The 21421-nt window shown below is 39.8% G+C and overlaps 1 protein-coding gene across 2 annotated transcripts in view; it reads left to right on the top strand.

Annotated features, from left to right (window-relative positions):
• Positions 1-10921: 10921 nt before the first annotated feature.
• The window catches only part of slc7a14a (solute carrier family 7 member 14a), a 51788-nt gene continuing 41288 nt past the window's right edge, over positions 10922-21421 (top strand). The window contains exon 1 of one of the 2 annotated variants that reach the window (XM_056393393.1): positions 10922-11048. The gene's annotated coding sequence lies outside the window, so the exon portion shown is untranslated. Of the gene's footprint in view, positions 11049-11209; positions 11517-21421 lie in introns of those variants that run through there. The other variant, XM_056393392.1, reaches the window with a different exon arrangement.

Genomic DNA, 21421 nt, shown 5'->3' on the forward strand with positions numbered 1-21421 from the left:
AAGCATGTGTGTGCATGTGTGTGTGTGCGCGCGCGCGTGAGTGCATGGCTATACAGATGTGTATGTGTATTCACTTGAGTCTCAGACCTCTCATTAGCTCCCCATTGTGTCTGAATGAACTAATGCAAGCAACCAGAGCAGAAGAAAGAAACAAAGCAGCATGTAGGATCAATAATTACTGGTTACTCTGAGAAGAGCAGAGAACTGTTATCACCTAGTCTCACCCTCACAAATTAATAAAAGTAAGATATCAATAAAAAATTCCATTAATCATGCCACAAAGAATCATGGTAAGTTAAATTTACATTTGTCCGGATTTGTTTCTACACTGCACACGCACACTGATCTTTCCATCTTTCCAAGGTTAGGTTGCCCTGCTCAGAGCCAGCTGGTGTCTGAGGTTATCTTTTTGCTCATCTTCCCCGAGTACAGAGCTCTCCATCTCCATTACAAAGGGACCACAGTGCTGCAGCAGGTGATTGTATTTGTGAGTTCATTAATTGATTAAACTGCGAGACAAGATTTGAGAGCAGGCAGAGACAAAGTCGGAGGTGCAGAGGTAATGTTGGGTAAAAATCCTGGCTCTCTGTGTACTTAGTTCAAAAAGTGTTGTCACTGTTTTCTCTTGCTGTTAAATCAGACTCTGAGTGCTTCAGATCGTGATCAAGGATGCATGTTAAAGTGCATTACTTTCACCCCAATGACCACACACACACTTCCCTCCCAGGACAAATTCACCCCATTGTGGATTTTAAATTTGTATGTGTGGAGTAGGACTAAACCAAAAGTAAGAGTGTGCAGCTTTGAAGATCCTAAATAAATAACTCAAGTCTAGTAACATATATAGTTTCTCTTTGCATCAATCCATCCGAAAGCACGATTCTCTGGCTGTTTGCTAAATACAGTATCGGAAAAGTTTCCATTGTTCACCTTGTAGCCATTTGTGTTTCTGTTTCTGCTGTCAGAGAAACACATACAGTCTCTTATTTACACGCTGCTGTTACAGTACCTTCTCACTTAGTATGTGCGTGTGATTCAGCCAGCCTCTCAGTTGTTTCAAAGTCTATTATACAGTGAAAGAAAGAACCCTTTAACAAGACCAACAGAAAGTAAGACAGAAAGTCACTGAGCTTCCAAATCAGCCGTTATGGTGGGATGACTGAAGTAAAGGGCAAATAGATGGACAGAACAAAAATAGTCAGCATTACAAAAAAACAAGCATTTATAATAGCAGGCAGATGGAGACCATAAGGAACAGAGGAAAAAAAAAAGTCAAGACAGACAGAGCTGTTTCTTAAGGTGAGGCATAGAAGCAGCAAAAGGTCTCTGCACAATTTTCAATTGTATTTTAATGAAAATCACAGGTGTCTGACTGAGTCTGTGTACCTGCATCCTTGTGTGTGTGTGTGTGTGTGTGTGTGTGTGTGTGTTAATCTGTGCATGGACACGTGTTAAATATATAGCCCCATAAAACCCAGTTAAATAAAGTACCTCATACTTACCCCTAGGTTCATAAGACTCATAAATTGTTAACTCTGTCAGCTGTAGAATGAGTCTGTCTACTCAATAATGAATTGAATAGGTGTTAAGCGGATAAGTAGTAGTGAGTGATTTGTTTGGCTGTTTGCCAATTTGTAAAATCAAGGAAGCAAATATATAAATATATAATATAAACCAAAATGTATAAACTTACACTCAAAAATGCTCACACACACATGCAAACATATTTATACAGAGCCAAGTTGAAAATTTGTATTCAGCAGTGGTGGAAGAAGTGCTTGGATATTTTACTTAAGGAGCAATATCACAGTGTAGAAATACAACTAAAACATACTCAACTGTATTGAAGGCACCTAAACAAATCCAGGAGTTCCTTACAGGACATGACACACAGACACACAGTCTGCATGCATGGATGCACAGAGGCGCACTCAAACCGCTGCACTCTTTCATACAGGATATGAGACCAACTGATATAAACTGACTAAGCAGATAAGGTGCTACTAGCCAGGGGGGCTGAGGGAAGGGATTAAAGCAGGTGAGGTTTCAAAAATAACTATAACATGGTCATTTCTATTTTTGCTCTAGCAGAAACTGGATGTTGGACTTTTCCCACCAGCTAATTGCCAACCTTGACATTTGATTCTGGTTCGGTAAAATCAGAGCAGCTGCTGCTGCTTCTGGGAAATGGAGTTAATTAAAGTGAAAATTGCAGGCTGTACAACCAAAACAATTAAGCTAAAAAGCTTCATGGAGCCACAAAGTTTAGAGAAAACCTTCTGTGGGTTTGTCACTATGAGCAATGCTTTTCACACTGTTGTTGTCTCATGTTGTCATCTGATTAACTGTTAAAATAAAACATGCTGATTAGTGGAGCTTTATGTGAATTGTGATAGCAACTGTCTAATACTTATGGTGACCATTGTCTCCTATAAATATCCCTGAATGTCCCAAAACCCCCTCCAAATCCTCCTGAAATCAGTTCTTACACAAGAAAGAAAAATGTGTGCAGTGTCTTCTCTGTGCATCTTAGATGAAAATAAACATTTGGGACATTATTACCTATCTGGTGTGTTATAATGGAGGGATATCTACAAATCTGACACTTTTATTTCAGGTCTGAAAGGCAGAAGTGGCCTGTGTTGGGGCATGTTTTAATCAAAAATAGATATGTATTTAAAATAAGACCATCCTATTACCACCCACCTCTAATTACTGCACAAAGAAGTGTGTCTATTTATATGGGTTTGGGTGGGTACATGGTGGATGTAGAGGACATTGTGTCATCACCCAGGGTAAACACTGAATGAGTCACAGCTGACCTTGGGTGGATTTCATTAATGGGCAAACAGCGTCTATCTTTATCTCAACAATCTGAAAATGAGATTAAGCGACAGACTCGGCAGAAGGAGGATGAGCAGAATGATCATCAATGATGATGATGCCGGATATGGTGATGTGGCAAGTGAATGTTGTGCAGTCGGAGTAATTAAAATATTAGAAAACAGAGTGTTAGAGAGAGAGAGAGATAATGAAAGATGGGAAGAAGGTAGGAATGCATCAGCGATGTTTTGTCTGCATTTTCATAAAAGTAGAACGTAACCCCTCCCTCCATCTTCCATCTCCATGGTGATGTATGTGTGAGTGTGAAGGGGGCCAAACAGAGGAGAGGGAGAGAGAGATAGAACAAAACTGAGGGAAAATATTAAAGGAAAGAAATAAAAGAGCACAAAGGCCAATTTCCCAAAGGTAGAGGTGGTAAGTTATGTTTTTGCTCTTTGACTGGAGTTTATGGCAGTGACTGCAGCTGAGACACACATCACACACCACACACACAAAGAGATGCAAATGCTGCAGCACAGATCTCTCAACCTGGAGTTTTATTTAATTACATCAACTTTTACAGAAATACTAAAATAATCCACTCTGATATCAAATGTAATTTTCCCCTTATTACCCATTTGTTTTCTCGTTCCTTCTCACTCCGTTTCTTTCTCACGTGGCTGCATGAGCAAAACGCTGGCTGTAAATTAATTACACTGTCGAGAAGAAGCTGTTGCCTCGTCTCAGTGTGATTAAATGCTCGACAGAACATGGGATAAAACATGTGCTGCACACATGATACACACATACACAATGAATATGCTTATATACAGACAGTCACGCTCACAGTCATGCTCCTATGGACACTCACAAGCTGGAATGTAATTGAATTATTTTATTGAATTTTGAAATATTATATTTCCTGCCTCTGCATGGTGAGGTGCTCGCTAATCTAAGAAAACTGTAACCAGCAAAAGCAGTGCCATATTTTGGCATATTTTGTGAGTGTGAGCTGGAGAGCAGAAAACTGGATTATGCTGCAGGAGCAGCAAGCCCTTATATCAAAATTATATATATTCAGTGCATTTAAACAGCTTCTGATCTAATGCCACTACAGGAAAGGTACTTTTAAGTTAGGCAACTAAGAGTAGGGGAAAGATTCATTCGTGTTCTCATCCATCTCAACCTTGATGAGCTTTTTGTTTTTGCAGTGCTTTAAAAACATCATGCTAATTCTGCACTTTCTACTCAATATATAACATGGTGTTTTAATAAATGACCAATGCTGAAATTTCTTCTCATCATTCACAGGACCAAAGAAAGTCACTTGTTAAACACTAAAGTGACTTTCACTTTATATTTGCCTTTGAAAAAGTTACCAGTCTGGAAGAAACGTTGGGAGTTCAGCATCAAACTTCATTCCTTCAGTCGCCAAGAGCTGTCTCCAATGGTGGAAAACAACGCTAATGTCAACTCTTGTCTCTATCACGTCTTAGTTAGCATGCTAACCAGCTAGCCCCGGCCTGCCTCATCACTTTCCGATAGCGACTCACTGTAGCCTCCAATCAGCCATGAAGAAGTAGCGCTGATGTCTTGTCAAGCGACAATTGCCACCACCCGCCCCCACCCCAGAAATCATGTTTGGCCGCTAAGAAAACTTACAAATAACCCATTTAAACATTTACTGTGTGACACTCTATCACATACTATATCTTATATCTTTTTCTGCGTTCCCTAACACTTTGCACATGCCATATGAACTAATAGTGATACAAATATGGGACATATCCCACACAAAATACTTGCTTTTTTTTGTACGGTGGACCCACTGACAGGACTATGATTGCTGAAGAGGTTCATGGAAATCTTCTACACAAGTTGATTTGCACCAGGAGGAAGTTCAATCATCTAAGCCCAAGACAATATTTTCACTGTCAAGAAAAATGTGATTTTAAGCGTAGACAGGATAAGTCTGTCTCCTGACTTCTGTTTAAAATCGTTGCCTTGGAGTATCTCATCTTTGAAATGTATCTTCTTGACTTTACTTCTTTACTTTCTACTCTGTTAGAAAATCCATGTATCATAGTCATACTGTAGGTGCACTTACCCCCTTAATTTGACTTTTGTTTAATTTGTTGTAGAATCATTATCCCTGAAATGACTTTTTAAATATATGTTTAATTTTGATTACGCTCTAAATGTCTTGGTAAGATGTTTCTGTTGCACGAACACAGACACTGATAACACTACAACAGGAAAACAAATTAAATCTGCAGCTAATAAGACAGCATGTATTTAATATAACAACATACTGTGCTGTGACTTCATCTCTTTACGTGTGTGTGTGTGTGTGATTATATGTGTGCTAATCTCTTAAACACACACGTGCACTATATTTAAAGCATGTAAAGGTGATAATCAGTAATGACGTGGATAATTATATTTCATTATGATGTAATTTACAAAGTGCTGATGGACAAACAAGTCCATGGGAGGCTGATTAATACACCTGCATGTGTATTTAGTGCCAACACACACACACACACACACACACACACACACACACACACACACCGTTACCATGGTTACCCCCTCTGTGTGCTCTGTAGATGTCTGTGGTATCACAGATCATCTACATTTCAGAATGTTGAAGGCAATTAGCATGAACCTCACACACACACACACACACACACACACACACACACACACACACACACACGCACACACACACACACACACATTAGTTGAATCACTTTAATGACTCTCCTGCCCAATAGAACCCAGTGCAAACTATATTTTCGGGACTCATCAGCATCTGTCAGAAATTGAGGTCGGCGATACAAGGAGATACAAGGTTTTCAACCAGCAGCTGTCTGAGCTGCATTTGAAGTTGAACCCAGTGTATGAGAATAGATCTGAGATATCTTCATCTGGGAAGTGTATAAAGTGTGTGTGTGTGTGTGTGTGTGTGTGTGTGTGTGTGTGTGTGTGTGTGTGTGTGTGTGTGTGAGAGAGAGGGAACAGAGAGAGAGAGGGAGAGAGGGCGAGAGGGCGAGTGAGAGAAATAGAGAATGATGAGGAGACGGTAAAAGGGAAGTGAGAGGAATGTGAAACAGGGAAGCTGCAATTTGGACATTCTGTTCATCCAGTGCAGATACTGCAGTAGATATTGTCAGGTACACAGTGTGTGCAAGTGCATGGTCTGTTTACATGGAAGAGGAAATTAGTAATACTACAAGATTGCTTGTGTTTTTGCTTATGCATCCCAATTTGAAATATCTCTTCATCCCTCCACCCTCCACCCTCCACCCTCCACCCTCCACTCCCTCTTCTGACTTTCTAGCATTTTAAGGAGTGAACTGGCTCTGCAATTTCCTCTTGGCTGAGTTATGGCCATATGGGGAGACATTTGTCAGACTAAAATGCACTGTTGAAGCCAGCTCTCTTGCTCCTTAGGTGGAAGCGCAGTATGTCGTTAATCACCTCTGAAACAAATACTTCCCATATAAACACACTCATACACACAGAATTACACGGACACACACACACACAACAATCGATACACATTCACGGTTGTAAATCTAAAGGAAAAAAAAAGTTGCGCATCCAAATGTTCACACACACACACACACACACACACACACACAAATACTTGCACACACACACACAAATACTTGCACACACTGTTAGGCTGATTTAGGTCCAGCTGTACAGAACTGTTTGTCTGTTCCTGCTGTGCTGCAGAAGCAGAAGCTGTTTATTGGGCCTGTTGTGTGTGTGTGTGTGTGTGTGTGTGTGTGTGTGTGTGTGTGTGTGTGGGTGGATGTGCAGCTGCTGCAGCACAGCACCGGTGGAGGCCGTCGCTAATGACCCCATCCATGGTGCGAACACCTGTGGGAATGGCCGACCTCAAAAGAGCTGCAGAGGATCATGGGACGGGACCCGCCATGCGTCAAAGAGACTCCAGAAAACATGGCATTTACTCACAGCGCTGCCAATTAGAGATGTGCGGTCTGTGGATTTCGCCTTTTGCAGACCAAGTCGGTGTCAAATTGTATTCACAAAGGTTTCACTTGGTTTGTTTTAGCTTGTTTAGATTGATTGAGAAGGGGTGGCCAGGAAGCACAGCAGAGTGAGAAACAGTGTTTAAGACATTTGAGATTCAGTGGCAGAGCATTTGATATTCAGCAATATAATTTTAAAGCTTGCATGATGTTTATATTTCAATGTAAAAGCTGATAGTTTTTGTAAAGGAAAATTGTTTAATATCTTTGGGAAATTCACTTAGTTGTTGTTAGTTGGGAGAGTTAGACAAGAATATGGACACACTCGAGTCTGCACATTAAGAATGGACTTGTGGTTTGCTTTGCATAAAGCTCTAGCTAGCTTAGTGTAAAGACTGGAAACAGGGAAACAGCTCTGTCCACTTTCCAATAAAGCATCAGCTCATCAAAATGAACTTTATTATGTTTCCCCTAGGTTTATTTTTCAATTCAAATAAATGAAGCAAGACTTTCCTAAGGACTTTTTAAATGTCTATTGGTAGTCTTTTATGATGTAGGGAAAAAGATTAGTTTACCTTTAGGTATGATTTTCTAAATCAGGTCCTGCAGACTTAAAAAAAAGGGCTCCAAGAAAGACAGGACTGCAATGTCACTGAAGCAACTTCACAACCAACCTGTTCAAAATAGAAAACACTAATATTGCTCTTTCCCAACTCGCTCACTGTTTGTCTATTTTGCCCCCTTTAAATCCCTCCCTATCCCATTTTATCTTTCTTTTTCTTTTGCTCCCCCTCTGTCTTATCTTTAACTCATCACCGTCCTATAGCCTTCGCTGTTTTTTCATTTGGCCATAGCTCTCTTTTTCTGTCTTGATCCCGTTCAAAAGCCCCCCTGTTCTTAGCCCTCCTCCCTGCTTCCTCCTCTACCACTGCTGTGGCAGAAAGAGGAGCAGAGAGGGAGGAAGGCTACTTCTGGAGATTGTGTTGAATAATACATGCCTGCTAAAGCAGACTCGAGGAGGCTGACATGGATGGAGGAGAGACTATTCAGCTGGATATAGAGTTTTGATAGTGTGTGAATATGGAGCATTTATTATGATGAGATATGAGCTGGCAGGTAAGTTGCAGAGTGTAAATATGGGATTTGATACATTTATTTTATTCACACATGAAAAAGGGGAAAAGTGTAGCAGCACACATTTATTTTAGATGCACATGTGCACATCCATCAACATGTTAACATGACCATACCCAATTCTGACATATGAGGCATATGAGGAAGCAGGGTGTGTATATGTATGTGTGCCTGTGTGCGTGTCCATCAGATCTGACGGGTCACTCCTGCCCTGTAGCCTAGTGACCTCATCAGACAGTGTTGAATTATGGGTAGTGGCACTCAGGTCTCACAGCTGTCTCTCTGCTTAGGGCACAGTGATAGTGAGTCATCTCTCACTCGCACACATGCACACACACAATCAGTCACAAAAAACTTCCACTCACACAGCAGCTGGACTACAGGGTAGCTGACATTTAGCAGCAGAAAAAGCAGCGAATGTGAGCTGGAAAAAACAACAACAGAGCTGCTGCGATGATGGTGTCCAACACCTCAGTGTACTGCAGGGTGGAAGCACTGTAAAACAAGCATTTTTGTATTTAGACTGAACAAACTACATACTTGTTGGTTAGTCTGCGAGTTGTTTTATATATAATAATAAACTGATTCTTTGTCAACTGACCATTTGCTAAGCCCTGCCCCCTTTAGTTACTGTTGCTAAACCTATTCTGCTACATTATACATACAGGTTATAATGATAACAGTCTCAGATTTACCTGTTGAAATTCTTTAAAATTTTTTAAACAACGGGTCCTTAATTAAATAAAATCAGTCTAATTTGCTTTGATTTTGCTAGTTGAAAAGCAGATTTCTTTAGTTCTAGCTAGCTAAGCTAATTAAGCTCATGTCAGCTCCATGAGTTGATTGGGATCAAATTCAGTTTTCATTTTTTAAAACAATAATTTTGTAAAAATGGTCTTATATGCTATATGTATGATATTGTGCTCGACTGGGGCTAAAGCATGTAGAAAACATGCAAATAAAGGCACAGTATTGTTCTTGTATTGCAGTGCAGAGCTAGGTAGTGCTGCTAGCTAGCAGGTATGGTCACAAAAAAAATGTAAGAGTCGCTTCCATGCAGAGGGAAAATACTGCACAGTGCACAGCACAAAAAAACATAACCTTAACCCCCAGATACTAATCAATAATGAGCTCCTTAGCTGTGGAAAGAGCACAGTAGTTAGCCAGAAATGTTAACAAATGTAGCTCATGTTAAAGCAGATAAACACACTGTTAAATCCATTCCTTGTACATTTTCTCTTCCCTTCCACCTCCACCTTCCTAACTCATATGTTTCTCTCAGCAGCCCCACATCACTTTGTCATGAAGAAAAATCCTAAGCTTAGCCTGAGCCATTTGTTGTTCAGGGAAAGGTCATAGCTTGTTGTTTCTGTGTTCAAGTTTTATAAAAAACTTTATAATGTACTGTATTTTGCAATGGATGGTCAGTATCTAATTTTCTATTCTCTTTCTTCTCAGGAACAACAAAGATGGCTGCCAGAAGCAACATTGCCACAGCAATGAACACATGAAAGCGAGAGACTGGATTCGGTGAAATGCCTTTGAATTACCGCCCAGAGTGTGTGCTTGTAGCTGAAATATGTCTGGTTATAACCTGATGCTAGCATAGTGGAAACAACTGAAGCAGCATTTGGGCCCATGTGACTCTAAAACTCTGAAACCGCACAGATGTGAAACTGCACAGATGAAATTGTGTGAGGCTGAATGATAGTTCCTTTGGGTGAGTTGGATCATCAGTGGTAATGTTGTTTAATTTTGCAAATGCTCCCTGCCTGTTGGCTTCTCTCCCTTACACACACACACACACACACACACACACACACACACACACACACACATACATACATACACAATGCAGCTGACATAAATAGGCTAAATATGGCAAATAACTTGGCCATCTGTTCAATATTCAATCAGAGACCAGCACAGGCTTAATAATGTAGGCCTTTACATGATTCTCGCTGCCACTGCTTTCCCTTACATGACATTAAACACCAATGCAGAGCTCCATGGTTATTGCATCTGTGGAAAATGTCACATGCCTAGAAAATGTCCAATAAGTGTCTCAATGTGACATCATTAAGTTTGACACGGGACATGTCCTACATGACCTATACCGCCCACCTAACATTAGTGAGGATGATTTGTTGCTGCAGGTCTGTACGTGAGGCAGTTTCACAACTTATTGATCTCATCCATGACTGTAAAGCAATTACTGGGTAAATTGGGAGAATAATGCTTCAAATGAAACTGTGAAAGAGCAAACTGTGACCCATCACTCACCTTAACTGATTATGTGGTGGACAAACCAACACAAAATTGAGTTTTGTGTTTTGAAGACCATAGCACATAGACTTCTTTTGTGTTCAATTAAGAAAAAAATAAAATAAATTGAGGGTGAGGATGGTTACCCTCAGATTAGCCTGAGTTTTATATGCGGAATTCTTTACAAATTTAGAATCATTTGACGTGTTCTTTGACTGAATTGTCCTTCTGTAAAGTATAGCCTTGACATTTATGAATCTAAATATGTTATTGACTTTTATTTAAATTGACACGTTTATAATGTTTATATTTAGTAAAATATATATATTTTGTGGACTACCAGCAAGAAATAACAAAACTGTATAAAGTTGAACTCAAAATTATATTTTGAAAAGTATATAAAGAAGAAAATAAGTATGATGCACCTCTATATAAAGAAAATAAATGATAGGGGTATCATGGTCCCATTGTTGTAATAATCCTAGCGTAATGTCTGGATCAGTGGAAATCACGGGGGTGGGCTGGAACAATGACGTCCCGTCAGCTCGGTGTCTCCTGGCCGGTCGAGGGCGATCAGGAAACAAACCGGATGAATAATACACCGTGTCGGCGGTCACATGTCGTGCAGCGGGCTCCTGAATGATTTAAAGCTTTTTACATCATCAGCCTCACCCTCCCCTCCCTCCCTCCCCTCGCTCCCTCCCGCGCTGTCTCCCGCTGATGCACCGCGCAGCCTGGAGGAGATGCTGCTGCTGCTGCTGCTGATGCTGGTGACCGACTGCAGCATCCGACATGGGCATCCTTTAATCCGGCCGTGCCGAAGTGAGTGTTTTTCCACCACTTTTCTCTTCCTCTCACCCTCTCTCGTTATCTTCAACTAGATCACCCATCCACTCCTGTCCTTCAATAATCCCCCCCCCCCTCACTCCTCCTCCTCCTCCCCTTTTTTTGTTGTCTTCCTTTGTGCAGTTCTTTTTTTTTTTCATGAGCGGTGGCGCATAACGCGGCGGAAACCGAGGTGTTAGCCTATTTGGCGACTCCGCGGAGTGGATGGAAATGTCGGGAAATGGTCCCTTCCTGTATTTGTACACCTCACCTTAACGGTGTGCGTCTTTGCGTGAGACAGAGCAGGGAGGAGAGAGTTTAGGGCGGGTGTCGCTTCTCCCACCGGACTAGAGCTGCAGCAGCAGGCTGGGTTCGGAGGGTCGAGAAGAGTACAGGAAGAGACAGAGGGGCGACCGGGACCCGACAGAAAGAGGGTGGGACGTTTAATGAAGTGTGTTCTTGCAGGTGAGAGCATGTGGTTATTGCATTCTCGATATGGGCTGTGTCAGAGAGAGAAGGGGGAGAAACAAAGGTGCCATGATGAGACTTATTGTCTGTATGCTCAGGAAAGGAGAGGAAAAAAAGAGGGCTTTTCTGTGCTGCCATAGTGTAGAGGTGTATAGGAGCCTGTGTATATTCTCATTTGTCCAGGTCATAGTATCCTAAAGGAGTTTTTTAAATCGAAAACAACTGGACTAGGTTATTTGTCTGGGAAGACGTTTCACCTCTCATCCAAGAGGCTTCATCAGTTCATGTACGCATCTGACCAGGCTAGGACTGGTACTGAGAGGTGTATAGTTTTATTTTTTTTATTATTATCATTATTATTATTATTATTTGCTGTTGCCAGTCCAGTCCTTTTACTACTCTTAAGGGTTATAGTGTAATAAATGATCTGATGTGTATATGATGTGGAGAAAGATTCTGATTTATAACAGCTCTGACAGCTGTTATGGCACCCGTTCAGCTCCATCAAGCAAAATCTATCTATCTATCTATCTATCTATCTATCTATCTATCTATCTATCTATCTATCTATCTATCTATCCATCTATCTATCTATCTATCTATCTATCTATCTATCTATGCTGCTGGATGCTGGATGTGTGTGTGTCTATGTGAGGACAAGAGCACTCAGACACTGAAAGCCTCAAGCTGTGGAACTGGGCTAATCCCTAATGACATGGCCAGATCTCTCCCTCCATCCCTCTTTCTCTTTCTCTCTCTTTCTATCAGCCATAAGGTCTTGTCTCTCTTTTTTTTCCTCCTTAATTTTTTTTTTCTAAACGTCCCTCATGCTCAGTTGTGATGACGTGCTGTCCGTGGTGCTGAAAACAGTCATCAGCAGATCGCTTGGTAATTCGCTGAAGGTTGATGGCCCTGTCAGCGCTCAACAGGTGCCTTTATTACTCACTGTAGGAGGCAGCTGCACTGAAGTAAAGAAAGGTTTATTTCAGTCTCTTTTAGATGGAGATTGTGTTGGCATGTTAGAATGCTACGTTATTATTGTTGGAAAATTGTATATTCACCACACAGAAAGTAATTAAATTGTCAGCATTCAATTATTGATAGCAGACAATTAAAACAAGTGGTACTTCTCAAAGCACTGTCGGTAATTCAGGTCTTCAGCTCAACATATTTTAGGCAATACTCTAAAATTCAGGAAGTAACAAGAGAAAAAACTTTGGGAAGGTTTTCTGTATGACCCATTGGGAACATATCATGATATAGACATATAATTTATGGGCATATGGACATGAATACTGCTTTAGTTTGAAAAATACACTGGGATAGCAATTACAAAAGCTTGATTTGTAGTACCAAACAGCAACTCCACGTTAGCTAGATATGTAATGAACAATCAGGAACTCCCAGAATTTCTCGTTAAGTCAAAAGCAGTTCCAGCCAAAACAGTGTATACTAAACAGGGAGAAGAGAAACATGATGATGATGATGATGTGGAGAGTGAAAACAACAATAAGAAGTAGAAACAGAAGATTACATAACTGACCAATTTAGCAACTGCAGCCTGTCACCCTGCATATCCCTCACACACACACACACACACACACACACACACACAGCCCCCAAGACATGCATGTCTCACATCAGAGGGCTCAGAGTCACATGTAGGGCCACACCACTGGAGTAGATGCAGTGACTTGCTCCTTGCTCAAGGGCACATCAACAGTGTCAGTGGGCGCAAATAGCATGACAGCCATTTAACGATAACATTAAAGCACGTCTTTTTTTAGTCAGATTGGTTGATTAGCTTGATACAATCAACAGTTCCAAACGCATGTACTGACTAAAAATGCTCGTTTAATGTAGGAAGATTAATACAAGTGTGAATTAACAAAACCTGCTCATTGCAGTGTATCCCTTATAACCCAATCAGATGATGTAGCGGCTAACATGTCCCGTTTTAATGGAAGTACCTGTTTTATAATGTGATGTTGTATTTCACACAGTGGATCCTTACATCCCACTGTTTAACCCAGCCTATGTAACCTTTGCTTAACAGTGGTACTTTGCCTACATGTATTTACAGGATAATCACATGCTAAAATTTTTAGCACAAGCAGAGAGCACAAGCAGAGAAGGGTTGTGACGCATGAAAACTGAGTCAGCAATTTCTCTTATAGTCCTACAGCTATAAAGTTTTCTAAAATGAGCAAACATTAGCCACCATAAGCTAACTGGTCATACCAGACCAAACTCTGAGAGTGTATTGAATGGAGCACGGGTGGTGAGCTTTAATGTTCATGAATTCAATTTGTCAATTGTAAATGAATGGATGTGCTGTTTCTTGTTTCAAAAGTCACATAGTCTCGCTTTAACTGTGTAACTGCAGGGTTTATGAAATGCTGCTGGCTCCTTATTCATCTTTATTAGGGATAATGGATGGTGCATGAGTCCCTGTGTGTGTGTGTGTGTGTGTGTGTGTGTGTGTGTGTGTGTGTGTGTATGTGTGTAATAGATACAAGATAGACACATTTCAGATGAGATGTAACTGATGTTTCACTGAGAGATCTTAACGCGCCTGAGTTTAGGAATCACACGTGAGATATTTCTTTTGAATGCTTTACATCTAGTGATGTCATTAGTAAACTTATACTGTAAAATATAAGGTGTGACTCATGCAGCACAAACACACATGCACACACGTAACCATATAAACTAAGCCTTTATATTTATGAATGGCTGACTGGCCCCAACCACCCTTCCTCCATCAGATGCTGCTCACTGACGTCAGTGAACCTGCCTGCGCATAAAGGCTAATATAATCAGACCCTCAGACACACAGACACACATGCACACATTGCATCCTCTCCTTTGTCTCTGTGAGCCACACACACACACACACACACCTCTGGCTATTTGCTCAACAGGCAGTAAAGAGAGAGAAAGGAGAGAGAGAGTGAGAGAAGAGACTGACGGAGAGAGAGACAGAAAGAGACCGTAGGGCCGGTGTGTGGGAGGTCGGCGGCCTTGATCATTATCATTACAATGTAATCAGATCTCTGTTGTAAATTTGTGACGGTGGTTTCTTCCCTATAGGTACAGTATATCAGTAGTTCTGGATTAATTTTCTCTCTTTTTTCACCTTCATCTTTTGTCATTCTGAGCACTTTCTAAACAAGATGCACTAATCTTCACTTTATCATATTGATAGTCAGTTTCTGGCAGAGCTAAAAGCTGTCGCATTTTAAGCTGTTTTATGTAAGCCACAAAAATAATCTTTCTAAAGAGCAGATAATTATGATAGATGGCAGGATAATACCTGTAATTTGTTTATTCTTTTGCCTGCTACTACTACCTACTGTGTGTAAGAAAGGTCAGTGCCTATTGATGTATTTACTACTTTCTACTTTAGGTCTGCCTTAGTTTTCAATGTCATAAATTTTCATTGTTTAAAAGAAAATATTGAAATAGCAGCAGAGGCATTATCAAACACAGTCACAGTCACGATGTACTTCTAATCTGTAGGCTGACTGAAAAGAAAAAAATTGAATGTCTCCAAATTTTTGTCCTCCATAATGGTCCTCCTTCCCCTCACTCAGAGCGACCCTTACTGAGGAGAAATATAAGTGCTAGAGGTAAATAAACCCAGCATTCGTGTCTTGACATCCTCCAGAAGGATTTAGCAGTGCACAGTCACAGAAAAAAAAGAAGATATTTCCATTGAATATAATAATTGCACAAACCGAGCAGACATGCACTCTCCAGAACGATGTCAAGGCAGCAGTACACACCTTTTCTGTACAAGCTGCAATAAACATCTGAAATCAGTCTCACTGGAATCAACAAACCTCTAATAAAAAAAGAAACTAAGAAAATCAAAATGTGTTTCATAAAATGTTTGTTTTTATGGAATTTGATCAGTTAAAAGCTCATTAACGTGTTACTGCGCTTTCAATGAGACAAAAGGCTTTTGTTTGGAATTGGTTTATGCTCCACTTTTTTGTGTTTACAACCAATAAACCCTCTTCAAGAACTGTGTGTTTTAAATTGTGACTGCACATACATGTAATTGACAGTAGTTGGCTACTCTTTTACATAATGGATTCCCATTTGATGCCATTAATAATTGATGTCTCTATATTACCAGTTATTAATATATAGATGATAAATATTCTGCTGTCAGCACAGATAGGCATAAAGTGTATGTGTTTATATAGCTTCATTTACCTATGTAGGGCCCAACATTATTGAATATCACACTACAAAATTCTGTATGTCTGCACTGAAAAACTGCATTCATCACACATGGATTCAATACCAAATGAAAAGTAGCTTTCCCACTGTATAGTAGAGGAAAAAAAAGCAGACTCTTGCTCTGGTGAATCATGGTGGTGTGCATTGTGCAGATCTTAAAAGTCAAAGTTGCTGTTGGACTGAAAAACTTGTTGGTGGACAAACCACTAGTTCACAGAATTTATCCATTTGGTTGCCATGGTAAAGCGCTCCAAGGCTGGTCTCCGAGGAGAGACATAGGCAAAAAGAAAAACAGAAACAAGAGCAGTCAGAGAGTGAAGGGGAGGAAATACACTTGAGAATCTAGAAAGGGTAACAGGTGATGGTGGAATCGATGACATAAAAAGGACCATCGTCTGTCAGTCAATTGTTTGTACACAACAGGCGCTGCACTCATTTGCTGGCAAGCAGTATAAGCTGACAAACAACTGGCGGGCACTGTCAGAGAAGAGCTGACAGTACAGAGAGTGTGATGGCACAGAGATGGATGCTGTACGTGGCTCTGATGGACGATGACGAACGCATTTTCCTTGAGTCTCTCTTTCATAAATGGGCAATGGCAAAATCAGGGCATTATGTTTAAATGCAGTGATACTATATAAAATGCTCCATCAGACACTGCAGAAGGGCAGCACTGCCGATTAGCAAATTGGATCAATAGATAGAAGACTGTGGGGGAAAATGTGTTTTGGCAATATTTCCTTTCTCCATTAGCTCCAAGTGGCACCACTGTTTTATGGTATTGGAGCACCTTGTCCAAGAATTAGTCAGCAGTCTGAATTCTGAGACCAGAATCAATGAGCCAGTTTTAGGGCCAGGTTTTAAGCCTTGTTCCAGGCTTAAAGTCTCCACTTGAGGTTATACTCAGGCAAAAGTCTACTCAGGTTAGTCCGGGAGTGTGTGAAATGAGCCTGTTGTTTTTAAGAGCTTAAGGCCACGAACACAGAGATGTCATCGATATGGCTGGTTAACCAAAGGAGCCAGAGGGAGTGACACCGTTGGTTTTATTTATCTGGCAGTCTGGAGCGAGATCCGTTGTGCTTTAAGCTTCAGGCTCCTACTGTGCTGCATCAAGCCGAGATAGATGGTGATGCGGCAGACCAAACTGTGAGTGAACCGGGGCCGGCTGACAGGTCAGGTTATGTAGAATTTGTCTGTATGACTAACCTGTCTGGAGTCAGAGTCAACACTTTCCACTTTGGAAACTTTTGAACGATGGGATGATACTCCTTGAACAGTATTTTTTATTTCTGTTTCTTAGAGATCAATATGTTTGAGCTTTAAAAAAAAAAACCCTGAAAAAAAGAGCCAGTCTGAGTAAATGAGTAAACAGGTCAGACAGCCAATTAAGTAAAGCAGAGGGACCTCTGTTTGTTTTTCTATTACCAGTTCCAAAGTGTTTGCCAGTGAGACATTACACTAAATGAATAGGGATGCTGGATCGTATGTAGCAGTCATTTATTTATTCATATTGTTTTGCACATTGAGACTTTGCCTCGATTTGTTTAAAGCTTTATGCAAAGCAAGCCTTTGTTTACTTCAACTTTTGACCCAATGTCCTGTGTTTTTCTTAATACATTTTGACTAGTTTCATCTACTGGCAGACTGATCATTTTGCACTGTGTTGTGGCCATATTTTAAGTTCCAAGAGTATTTCTGCACAGTCTGCTAATGCTGCCTTTATTTTGACTTGTGTTCCATCTCACTAAATGCAACTTCCTCATGAATAGACCGGCGTATTAACAAATCCAGGAGGAAAGGGAAACAATGTAGCCCACATCAGTATGGCAGATGATCCAAAAGTAACATCTCAGGCTGGACCATGAATAACCTTATGGTTTATGCCTATTAACACACAATACAACACGATCACCTGTTGTAAATGATAATAATGCAGTATGTGTACCTGAATGCTACTACATAATATAAACATAACCTTAGCATTATCCACTTTCATATGTAAACTATTGTAATAACTTCTATGATATCAGAACATACAGTATATGACATTTTATTGAAGCACAACCATTTACCAAATAGAAATACTTCCTTACCTGGCTCTTACACACTGTAGTGAGACCAACCATAAATTAAAGTTAAACAAAGTCATAATGTCCTTCCTGGTTTAATGATACCTTAGTAATTGTTTTACAGCATATTTGTTTACTCTTTGCCGGATGGCTGCCTCTTGTCACCTATGAGTGTCATCATTTGACGAGGTGAAGTGAAATTTCTTGTGTCTGAAATAAACAGCGGATTAGCAACCACAGATAAGAAGAAAATTAAATTAGTGCATGTGAATCGGAAAGACACGGCTGGATTTGGACCTCCAGTGTCACAGAGGGATTAAATCTCAAAGGGCCCTCAACACATCAGCATTCTAGTTTGTTTTATTTACTACTGTCTATGGTCACATTCATTAACACTTTTTTTTTTAATTACAGCTTTTAAAATCTCCATGTGCAATGACATTTAGTTAAATACTGACTTTGTATGTCTGTAAAATAGGCCTATTTTTCTGCTTCATCATCAAATTGGTTTACTAAACCAGTCCAGAGGAAGATGGACGAGGTTTTACCCAATTACTGTGGATGCTGTGTCCTCAGTGCACACCCAAGTCACTCTGCTGGCCGATTATACCATGTGGACAGATAGTTTAACATCAGTAAATCAAACAGAGAATCTATCAGAAAATTATTGAGCCAGTCGGGCAGTCTGCTCAGTGAAACTGATGGGAACATCGCAGTTCTAATTTAAAAATCAGTTTCTGAACGGTTTCGACGGACGGGGATAGTCGAGGTGAGACTGATGGAACGAAATCAACCTGGCAGGCGGCAATTTCTCTTTTGTGTCAAATGAGAAATCAGATTCATTAGGCCTGTCAGACAGGGATACTGTGGCCAGTCAGGCAAACCATCGAATCAGCCAGACAGTCACCAAAGTCGGCCAAGCAGAAGAAAAATGAATTTAGGACAATAACATCTCCACTTTATAACCCACCAATTACTGCTGATATCTGTGGGACTTCTCAACTGAGTGTAGCATTTTAATGGATGGTTTTCTGTGATGTTTCTTTTGAGGAAATGGCATTTGAATATGTCTGCACATAAAGTTGAGGTGTTGGTTGATGTTTTTTACTTAAAAAAACTAACTGAATATTGAAAATCTAATTAGTTTCTTATAAGACCAAATTTAACAATAAGGCCTAAAGAAATGGAAGAAGCAGTGATTAGTTGAGCATTGACAAGCTGGTAGTCACTGTGATTGATAGTAATGCATTATTGTTTTCAAGAGATTAAACTTTAAACCGCATGATGCTCTAAGCACCAGTCCATAGAGGCTGGCCTCATGAATCTCAATACTGAGAAATGCTGAAGTACAGCTGTACACACACACTCTATCTATCTATTTATCTATCTATCTATCTATCTATCTTGGCTGGTTATGTAACATTTTCCTTTGTTCTCCTTTCATCCATTGCTCCCAGGAGCTGTTGAGACATTTCTCTCAAATGGTCATGTTGGTGCAAGATAATATATCATAATATAAGATAAAATAACAATCAGCAGGATACATCATCTGGTGACCATGAATATATCTCTCCAAGTTTTGTGCCAATCCATTCACTGGTTGTTTGGATATTTCAGTCAAAGTAGTGAGGGGACAGACAGACGGACTTCTTCTGCTGACCTTCCGTTAACATTTTCTTCAGCAGCAGCACGACAAAACATCAGCTAGATTTAGTGGAAAATAACTTCACAAAGTTCAACAAATTTCCCTGACTCAGGTTTTCTCCCAAACGATGATGAGCTGGCTCCTTCCTGTTCTGTCTGTGGGCTATGAGATCGGGGCCAGTGCGACTTGCCAGATCTTTTTTTTGTAGGGACCAGGGCCACGAGATGCAGTCCAGTTGCCAGGTTGGTTTTGAGTGACTCAGAAGGGCTCTCAGCTTTATTAAGCCACTGTAGCTCTTACTGGAAAGGCAATGAGAGCTCAATCACGTTATTCAAGCAGTAATTCAGACATGGGCAGGGGCAGACACATAGAGAGGCTTAGTCATAGCTGATTAGACACAAGCAAGGGTGTAGGTTTGGTCTCAACATTAGGAGGGACTCAACAACCCCGCCACCCCTCCAAAAAAGGGATGGGATTTTAAATGCCATCAACCAAAAGTTTTATTAACATATAAGATCTGAATTTACATTCAGGAATGCCCATATGCAAATTAAATATATGTACGTATGAAGTAAAATCATATATTTATTTACAGTATAGGCTATATATTTAAAAATGACATATGAAACCTATTACAAATTGGAACAATACCATATATTGACACATACTATATGTCTAGTTAAAGTGTGTGTGTGTGTGTGTGTGTGTATGTGCGTGTGTGTGTATTTAGTTTGTTAGTTATGGTAATATTCCTGTTAATCAGCTAAAGTTTTACTGAAACTATTCTTGTAACAAATTATCATAACTTTTAAAACTAAATAAATGATAAATACCAATTATATAAAATCATAAATACCAAAATAAAGTAACAAGAATAGAAAGAGTCTGTCTCTCTTACATACACACAAATAACAAAGATAATCAAATTACTGGACTACACAAATCCTTCATCCCACAAATAGATTAACAAGAGAATCTACTTATAATTTTAAACCTGACCATTCCTGTTTTCATCTTCAATTAGTACCAAAATTATATTAATTAATTTAAATGATTTTCCAGCTATGACTGATTTTACTAATTGCATTAGTTCTATACACAGATAGAAGGCATAAAAACATCACAAAAAGTAACAGCATATTAGGCATATTACATCATGGTATAGTAAGGCATGAAAACCTCAAAAAACGTCATATTATAATGAGGCATAAAAACATGATAAAACGTCACAGCATAGTAAGGCATAATACGTCATTGTTTAGTAGGGCATTAAAACATCAAAACGTCATAATATAATAAGGCACAAAAATGTAAAAAAAAAATCATAGTATAGTAGGGCATAATAAGTCATAGTATAGTAAGGCATAAAAAGGTCAAAAAACATCATAGTATAGTAAGGCATGAAAACGTCATAATATAGTAAGGCATGAAAGCATCATAAAAAATCACAGCATAGAAAGGCAAAGTACGTCATAGTAGGGTTGTCACGATACCAAATTTCTGTTTCGATACCGATACCAATATGTATTTCGATACTTTTCAATACTTTTTGTAAAAAATATTTCATTATATTATGTATTGCCTTAATGGGTTATTTAAATATTTAAAGAATGTCATTTAATTTTTAAAAATATATTTTTTAATGTATTTATTAACCATGGACATGTTTTAGCTCTCTGTTTGCAGGCTACTGTAGGTTTACTACTGGGCTGGGAGGGGCTTTGTACTTCTTTCATTGACATTACAGTGCAGTGAACTGGTGAACAACATTATCACCTGTCGTTCTTGACTGAAGTCTCGGAACAAGTCCGCATGGTTGTCCTTTGAATGTTTCGACAGGTTTGAAGTGTTGCCTGCTTTTGCGAGACACACTTTGTAGCACCGCTTGCACTGCGGTGTTTCTGGGTTCAGTGGCTCGCCTTTATCGTTCGGTTTGA

The sequence above is a fragment of the Seriola aureovittata genome, chromosome 13 (assembly GCF_021018895.1).
Source record: "Seriola aureovittata isolate HTS-2021-v1 ecotype China chromosome 13, ASM2101889v1, whole genome shotgun sequence".
Lineage (NCBI taxonomy): Eukaryota > Metazoa > Chordata > Actinopteri > Carangiformes > Carangidae > Seriola > Seriola aureovittata.